The following is a 10,096-nucleotide window of genomic DNA, read 5'->3' as shown; positions in this document are numbered from 1 at the left end:
CCTGCTCGACTTATTAACCTCCCTGTCCTTTGTCCAAGAGTTGCAAGTAGTTTATGGTGTTTGTAGTATGCTGGAGGTTGTGCGTAGCACTGACCCTAGGGGTGGGCTATGATGTGGTAGGCAAGTGGCACGATGTACCGGGGCACCCGTTTGGTGGGCTCGGGAACCCTGCACACATCGTTTGGGGCTGTAGTGGAAAACATCGGCCGGACTTCCTTGCAAATGGAACTCAAATAAGCGATAAACCTGGACTAGAGACTTGTGTGGTTAGTCAGGTCGTCGTCTACACCCACGCCGGCTTTTGTTTAAGTCTGCCGAGCACATGTCGTGTGCAGTCGCTAAGTGGTAGAAACATGTGTGAAGAAGTACACCCTTGCAGAGTTATAAATAATCTATTCTAATAGTCGCGTCTGCTGATATGGACTACTTGGAACGCTTACATTGTTCATAGATAACTTGAAGTGGATACTCTAAAATGCACAAGATAAGCGTGAGTGCTATGGATGGCCTTCTCGTAGGGAGACGGGAGCGGATCCATAGTGATGTATCGATATGGTGAATATGTGGACCCGTGTGCGCTTTCTCACCTCAAAGAAAACACTGGTAGTCGTAGTACATGATAGCCACTGAGTCAAAGCTGGATTGCTGCAGTTAAACTCCACCACCCTCTTGATGATACTGATGCATATGTAGATAGTTCTGATGCAAGTCTTGCTGAGTACATTTGTACTCACGTTTGCTTAATTTATGTTTTTGCAGAGAGACTTCAGTCCCACTAGTAGGTCCACGTGGGCTTCGACAATTAGCTTGGAAATCCCAGATAGAGGTCTGGCTCCTTTGGAGGGTCTTATAGATAGACATGCTTTCTAGCCTTCTTTCTTTTTAGATGTCTGTACTCAGACATGTTTATGCTTCCGCCTGTGCTTGTTGCTTGTATGACTTGAATGCTGGGTCATGAGACCCATGATTGTAATATCTGGCTCCTCGGAGCCTATTGAATAGATACTTTGAGTCATTTTGATGCCATATTGTATTTACACATATCGAGCATGTTGTGTGTATGTTATTGAAATGCTTGGTATGTGTGGGATCCGACACCTAATTGTTTATTCTTGGTAGCCTTCCTTATGGGGAAATGTCTCCTAGTGCTTCCACTGAGCCATGGTAGTTCACTACTGCTCCGGAACACTTAGGTTGTCCAGTATGTATCCTTCTGTGTTCCTGCGTCTGTCCCTTCAGGGAAATGTCACGAGTTGTTTTAAGTCCTTGTAGCTTGCTATGACTTGGGTTCATACGTTGATGACCGACACGTTCATTGTTGGGTTATGTATGCATGTCCATGTAAGTTTATGCCACCTTGGGTTTATGACTAGTCATGTCGGTCCGGGTTCTCGGTCATATGGATGCTAGAGACACAATCATATATGTGGTCCAAAATGCACAAACGGTCCCGGGCCAGGTAAAGAAGCACCTGTGGGGATACCGCGCGTGAGGCCACAAAGTGATATGATGTGTTACATGCTGGATCGTTCTGACTTAGGATCGGGGTCCTAACAGCCACATTACCCAACTCAAGTGCCTTTCTTATCTTATTATATCCAAAGAAAATACTTGATGTAGAAGATAAATCATCGACAAATTGAGCGAACATGTATTTTTCCTAGGTAATATGAGTGGTGCAATCACTATTGATCACCCATTGTACCCACCAAAGAAATATTCCAACAAAGGAGAATCATGCCTTGACTTTAGGTTCCCATTTGTAAGTGGGGCCTCTCATGTTAGTCATAAGGGTCTTGGGAACCAAGATAGTTCTACCTAAGTGCATTACGAAATCTAGCACCAATTTGTTTTACAGTTATATATTCACCATTGTCTTTACATAGCACAAAGAAGGAGTTAAAGGTGCATGGGATGCTATTATGAGTGGCATAACTCGTAGTAACTATACGACTCATAAGATTTTGGTCTCCATTCCTTGTGCCTTCCCTGCACAAATCAAATCTTGGAATATTAATGTGGTAACCAAGCTCTACCCTTGTGATTTTCACTTAGGATTGAACAAATCTCCTTCCTTTTGAAATGACCCACTTTGCTTTCTCACGAGTTCCTTGAGTTTGATCTCGCCTTGAATGCAAGAAACTAATCTTTTCTTGATTAGAGGCTTGAGCCTTGTATTCTCCTCAATTAATGATGCTCAATTTGAGGTGCACACCCTCCAATAGAAGAAGAAAAGCAAAGTTACTTGAATGAGATTCTCAAAATGTCTTCAATCAACTCTCTTAAGAACCTGTAGTATCCCTGTCTCACAAAGAATCAACGATTGGAGTAAGAAATACATAACACTAAGAAAGGGGTCCAAGTGGTGGTAAATTTCGGCGATAAAAAATCTTCAATTATTTGGTAAAATTGCTCAAACTCTCAAGTGGTGTGGGGTATAGTTTATTGGAAAATCAGAAATCTGATCATTGCACAATAAACACTCAACTAGCTTGGTAGTACCAAGTTGGAAAAATCGAAGGTACTCAAAAGTTCAAAATTTGAATGGCTAGGTAGAAAAACAAGTTTTTCCAAAAGTGCCAGGAACTCGAAAGTATGGGTCTGCCTAGTATCCAAATACGTGGAGTAGTGGATGCAAAGAACTCGAATTAATGAAAAATAATAATAGAATAGCTCGTTTCCGAGTGAAGGAGTGACTTGCTCGATGGTAACGGGGAAATAAAACTTGGAAGTATCAGGGTCGATAGAGCAAGCCTTGGAATGGGATAGGCCTAGAAATGGCTAAGTCTCATCTCGAGGTGCTCTATAGAAATTTCCTAGGAGTAATGGACCCATACTGAGATGTAGTGCTTACAAAAATTGACAGGTGCTCAAAAGTGCCAGATAAAGTGTTCATCATCAAGAATGTTGATAAAAATGATCCTAGCTTTGTTAAACAATTCAATGATATCTAAGATCTCATTTGTTCTAAAGGTGATGTCAAAACTATTGTGAAAATCAAGTTTTCTTATTGGGGGGATGTAAGTGCATCTAGTGCCACCCCTAGTTGGTTTTGGAGTATTGACGACAAACCTAGTTGAGGGACTAATGTGTTCGTGAGAATTGCAGGATAACACAGGTAGAAGTCCCTCATTGATTCGGTTTTACTACCAGAGATGACCCCTAAAAATGTATGAAGACATTGAAGCCAAAGGTGGTATATGAAGATATTCACATTGAAGACTATGACAAAAGAAGACACGTTATGAAGCCTATGGAGCTCGAAGACTTAGATCTCTCGTAGTTCTTTTTCTTTTGTGTTGAGTCATAGGAACCACCATACTGTTAAGTCGGGTCCAGGAGAACCAGTCAGAATGACTGAAGTGATGCCTAAACTAAAAACCTATGTCTTCGAATGAAGACAATGAGAGCGAATCTTGTCCAGAGCCGGACAAGTCAGCTTTGCTTGCAGCCCAAGTAAAGTTGCCATGAGAGTTTGAAATCTAACCGTTGAGACACGTGTCAGTTCCTTAGTGACCCAGGGTCATTTCGGACAAATCAGGTCGGGTTGCCAAGTGGCTATAAATAGCCCACCCCCTACAACCATAAACGGTTGGCTGCTTAGATTTCAGTGCACGGCTTTTGTCGTTTGAGAGCAACCCACCTCGAAGCCTTTGAGAGAAAATTCCTAGTGAGGAGAAAAGCCCTAACCACCCAAAGCCAGAGAACATTGGGCATCACTTAAGTCTTCTTGTCTGTGTGATCTGAAGACTTATTACACTTGAGGACTGTGAATCCTCTAGACGGTTAGGCGTCGCGTTCAGAGCATCCAAGAGACATTGTGGATTGCCAGTGAACGAAGTCTGTGAAGGTTTGGGAGTCTACCTTGAAGACTTACCAGAGTGATTGGGCGAGGACTATGTGACTTTAACTCAAGGAGAATACGGTGAGGATTTGGTGTCCTGAGCTGCGTGTTCAGGACTGGGTGTCCGGGACTGTGTGTCCTAAGGTTTAAATACCTAGCCGCTCCAACCAGACGTACAGTTGTCACAGCAACTGGAACTGGTCCAACACATCATTGTCTTCAACGAGTCACTGGTTTCATCTTCACTTCCCTTTTCTTACTGTCACTCATTGTGAAGCCATTGCATGCTTGCTCTATCTTTTGTCTTCACAACGTGAATGTATGATCTGTTTGGCTTGATAACTTCTTCCTACCTGATCCTTATTACACTGCACCTGTTTGTCTTTGTGCTTTCACTCTATTGAATACTTGACCATGGCTTGCCTAGTGTAATCTAACTTCCGCTGCATAGTAATAGGCAAAATGTTCTCTGTTTGTCTTCATAACTTCCATGTTTTGAAGACTTTCATAAAAATCGCCTATTCACCCCCCTGTAGTCGATATAACGCACTTTCAATTGGTATCAGAGCAAGGTGCTCCCTTGTTCTGTGTGATTCGGTTTAACCACCTGGAGTTTTAGCTATGTCGACTGCAGGGATAATCAAAGTCTTCGCTGCGTGCCCCGTCTTCGATGGAACTGAATATCCCTACTGGAAGAATAAGATGCGCATGCATCTTGAAGCCATTGACGTCGACCTATGGTATGTTGTCGAGAACGGCGTTCCCAAGGCTGGAGAAGGTGTCACTGCTGCTGATGTCAAGAAGTTCACTCAACTGGACTCTACTGCCAAAAATATCATCTGTGGTCATCTGACAAAAGGACAGTATGGCCGTGTGAGTGCCTTGAAGACATCCAAGCTGGTCTGGGACTGGCTCTCCAAGGTCAATGAAGGCATCTCAACCCAGAGAGATCAAAGAATCAGTGTTCTTCGCAACCTCTTCAACCGCTTCAAGCGAAATGACAATGAGAATGTCCAGCACACATTTGACCGGCTCAGTGACATCACAAATGAGCTTCAAGCCCTCGGCGCCACTGAGATCACCAAACATGAAATCGTCAAGACGCTGCTGAGATCACTTGATAGTTCGTTTGACATCCTAGCCCTGATGATACAAGAACGTCCTGATTTCAAGACACTCTATCCGTCTGACATACTTGAGAGGCTCAACACACATGAGTTTCAGCTTTCTGAGAAAAGATATATCTACGGTCCAAACTATGGGCGAACTCGTGCCTTGAAGGAAAAAGCTGCTTCCTCATCTGAAGAAGAATCTGACAACAGTTCTGATGATCCTGAAGATATTGGAAGGGAACTTGCAATGCTAGTGAAGAAGTTCCAAAAATTCACCAAGAGGAAAGGCTTCAGAAAATCTTCACGATCAAGCTCAAGGAATGATGAAGCTTCTGCTCATGACTACAAGAAGAAAACATGTCACAAGTGCAAGAAAACTGGACACTTCATCTCTGAGTGTCCACAATGGGACAATGAGAACAGAAGGAAGAAGAAGAGCAAGGAATATGATTCTAACGACAAGAAGAAGAAGAAGTACTCAAAGTCTTCTTCCAGGTCTTCCTCAAAGTCTTCATCACACAAGAGGAGCTCATCTGGCAAGGCACGCACGTTTGTTGGCAAGGAAATGAATTCAGAGGAGGAGTCCGCTTCTGAGGAGGCAGAGGTGGAGTCTGAGGAGGAGTCTGATTCTGGCATAGCGAGTCTGGCTACAACATACGTCGCCAAGTCCATCTTCAACACTGAAGACAATGACTTCATCACCGACACCGATGCACATGACAAGAATGACTCCACTCCTACCTACTGCTTCATGGCACGCGGTGCCAAGGTAAACACACGCACTACTCGCTATCAAACATCTAGTGACGATGACTCTGACTGTGATTCAAAACCCAGCTACAAAACACTTGCTAAAATTGCAACTGAACAACAGAAAGCTATGGAACATATTCAAAAACTGTTAGACAGAAGCGATGATCTGTTGGGTGCTGAAATGACTCGATCTGAATCCTTAATTGAAGACATAAAAAATCTTCACGTTAAGTATCAGGAACTTGAAGATCGTCTTGATACTCTCTCAACAACTCATGAAAAGCTTTCCTATGATTATCTTCAAAAGGAAGCAAGAACTTGAGAAGTTGAGAGCGGCTCATGAAGATCTTCAAAAGGAAAACGAGTCACTTTGCGCCGAACAGATCAGTTCTGCTCAGGAAGGATTTGAACCACCATGTCTTAAATGCATTGAGCATGATATTGCTACTTCTGTTGCTGAATGTTCCACTGCTAATGCTGTTGCAATATCTTCAACTGTTGATGTGGTAACTAACCCCTCTACTGAGGATACCACTGCTATTGCTGATGAGAATGCTAGGTTGAAGACATTGCTTGAAACAGGGATGTACAAAAGTCTTAAAGGACATCAGACATTATGTGATGTCCTCAAGAAGCAGATTCTGAACCGAAACCCTAGGAAAGAGGGTGTTGGGTTTGTAAGGAAAATAAATGCAGATGGCTCTTACTGGAAACCTGAGCAGTACCCCAAAACCACATGGGTTGCTGCAAAGGAACTTTCAGCAGATCCATCCAATTTATCTGGCTTCACTTGTGCTAACCCCATTATCATTGATGAATCCTTTGATGCAAACTATAAACTGTTTAAGAATCAGAATGGTGAAGTGTTTGCCAGGTACATTGACACTAACTGCAGGAATGGACCGCCTATGAAGAAGATCTGGGTTCCGAAAAAGTGTCTGGAAAATCTTCCTGTGAATGTCTTCATGACACCTCACTTGAAGAAAACAAACCTCAGACCAAAGGCTTCATACGGTCCAAAGGCTTCATACAATCAGAGGACTCACCTGAGTGACACTAACGCAAATGTTTTGCAGGGAAACCATACTCAGGCATATGAATATGAGAGCGGTTCATCGAACCGTCATGTTCATATGACCAAAAATTATTCTGCTTATTCCTATGAGTATTATTGTCCACCTGCAAGACTGTTTGCTAAGGCTTCAAAGCCAAAATTCTCAGATGCTGCACTTAGACTTATTGCTTCTAAGCCACCCTTGAAGATGTGGGTGGTTAAGAAAGCTTAACTCTCTTTTGCAGGGAAAGGTCTCCAGCAGAAAAACAAAATCTTCTGACGCTATTGCTGGGGACCTTAAAAGTCTTGTAGGGCGCAAGATAAAATGCCCGAATGGCATCATTATGTACTTCGTTCCTGAATCGCATGCTACTCTTCCTATTAGTCCTAATCTGGATCTAAGTTTTCATAACCCACTGGTTCGTCAAATGTTTTTGCTTCACAATTCTCTTCGTGAAGCCTATCCCCCTAACTGCACTGTAGGGTACGACACAAGCGACTTCAAAGTCTTCAGAATGGATTATTCACAGTGGGTGTACAAATCACATGACTGGCAAAAGAAGCCTTCTTATGGACTCAACCTTACGTCCATCCGACAAGAGCCACATCACATTTGCTGACACTGGTAAAAGTAAGGTATTGGGTCTAGGTAGAGTTGCAATCTCAAAGGATCAACACATGGATAAAGTCATGCTTGTTGAATCCCTTGGCTTCAACTTAATGTCTGTCTCAATGCTTTGTGATTTGAACATGATCGTAATGTTTGGAAAATATCGTTGCCTAGTACTAATGGAATCTGACAAGTCTCTAGTGTTTGAAGGGTATCGGAAAGATGATTTGTATGTGGTAGATTTCTCAGCAGGGCCACAACTTGCAGTATGTCTGCTTGCAAAAGCTTCAGAATGCTGGCTTTGGCATCGGAGGCTTGGGCATGCTGGCATGAGGAACCTCCACACCCTTGCAAAGAAGAAGCATGTCATAGGCATCGAGGGCGTCAAGTTCAAGAAAGATCACTTATGCGATGCCTGTGAAGCAGGGAAGATGACAAGGGCAAAACATCCTTCGAAGACAATCATGACTACTACTCAACCCTTCGAACTGCTTCACATGGATCTTTTCGGCCCCACTCACTACTCAACTTTTACTACTACTGCTTGCCTCTATGTCTTTGTCATTGTTGATGACTACTCTAGATATACTTGGGTGCACATAATCCTTTACAAGACTGAAGTGCAGGATGTCTTCAGACGATTCGCCAATCGAGCTATGAACAATTTTGGCGCCAAGATAAAGCACATCAGAAGTGACAATGGCACTGAATTCAAGAACACTAGGCTTGATACATATCTTGATACCTTGGGCATCACACATGAATTCTCAGCTCCGTACACGCCACAGCAGAATGGCGTCGTCGAACGCAAGAACAGAACACTCATTGAGATGGCCAGAACAATGCTAGATGAATACAAGACTCCAAGAAAATTCTGGACGGAAGCCATTGACACTGCATGCCATACAATCAATCGTGCCTATCTTCACAAGCTTCTGAACAAGACATCTTATGAACTCCTAACTGGCAAGAAGCCAAATGTCTGTTACTTCAGAGTATTTGGCGCAAGGTGCTGGATCAAGGACCCACACCACACCTCAAAGTTTGCACCAAAAGCACATGAGGGCTTTATGCTTGGATATGGAAAGGATTCGCACTCCTACAGAGTCTTCAATCTCTTTCATTACAAAGTGGTTGAAACAGTGGATGTGCGGTTCGATGAGACAAATGGTTCACAAAGAGAGCAACTGCCAAATGTGCTAGATGAAGTTCCAGCTAGTGAATCAATCAAGCTAATGGGAACTGGAGAGATTATACCTTCTGAAGCTCATCCTGAAGAAGAACTTATCATCTCAGCACCTGATCAACATGAAGACAATGCTCAGCCTGAAGACATTCCTCCCAACAACAACATAGATTAGCAAGAGCAAAGTCTTCGCCCTGTACATCCTCGTGTTGCCAATGAAGTGCAGATTGACAGAATAATTGACAGCATCAATGCACCTGGTCCACTCACTCGTTCAAAGGCAACTCAGCTAGCAAATTTCTGTGGGCACTTCGCATTCGTATCAATATCAGAACCCAAGAAAGTTGAAGAAGTCTTCATGGAACCTGAATGGATTCAAACTATGCAAGAAGAGCTTCAACAGTTTGAGCTGAATAATGTATGGGAACTGGTTAAGCGTCCTGATCCACGGAAGCACAACATAATAGGCACCAAATGGATATACCGCAACAAACAAGATGAGCATGGTCAAGTTGTCAGAAACAAAGCTCGTCTCGTTGCTCAAGGATATACTCAAGTGGAGGGCATTGACTTCGATGAAACATTTGCTCCTGTGGCTAGGCTTGAAGCCATACGCATACTGCTGGCCTATGCAAATCATCATAACATACTTCTATATCAAATGGATGTGAAAAGTGCCTTTCTCAATGGCAAGATTGAAGAAGAAGTGTATGTTTCACAACCGTCTGGCTTTGAAAATCCAAAACATCCTGACATGGTATACAAGCTCAACAAGGCACTGTATGGCCTCAAACAAGCCCCTAGGGCCTGGTATGACACACTCAAATACTTCCTGAAGAGCAAAGGCTTCATACCTAGTTCCCTGGATCCCACTCTTTTCACGAAGACATATGATGGTGAACTGTTTGTGTGCCAAATATACATGGATGACATTATCTTCGACTGCACAAATCAGAAGTACAGTGAAGAGTTTGGATATATGATGCAAGAGCAATATCAGATGTCCATGATGGGGGAGCTGAAGTTCTTCCTTGGTCTTCAAATACGACAACAACGCAATGGCATTTTCATATCTCAAGAGAAGTATCTCAAAGATTGCCTGAAGAAGTTCGGTATGCAAGACTGGAAAGGCTTCACAACACCAATGCCAGCCAAACATCATCTAGGTCCTGACGACAATGGTAAAGAGTTCGATCAAAAGGTATACCACTCCATGATTGGTTCTTTGCTTTATTTATGTGCATCTAGGCCATATATTATGCTTAGTGTTTGCATGTGTGCTCAATTTCAAGCGGCACCAAAGGAGTCGCATCACTTAGCTGAAGCGAATTCTTCGATATTTGGCTCACACCCCAACTCTAGGATTATGGTATCCAAAGGACTCAGAGTTTGATTTGGTTGGATTTTCGGATGCTGATTATGCTGGTGACAAAGTTGATCGCAAGTCTACATCAGGCACATGTCACTTTCTGGGACGATCACTTGTATGTTGGTCTTCAAAGAAGCAGAACTGTGTATCTCTCTCCACTGCTGAATC

The sequence above is a fragment of the Triticum dicoccoides genome, chromosome 6A (assembly GCF_002162155.2).
Source record: "Triticum dicoccoides isolate Atlit2015 ecotype Zavitan chromosome 6A, WEW_v2.0, whole genome shotgun sequence".
Lineage (NCBI taxonomy): Eukaryota > Viridiplantae > Streptophyta > Magnoliopsida > Poales > Poaceae > Triticum > Triticum dicoccoides.
This window is presented reverse-complemented; position numbering follows the sequence as displayed.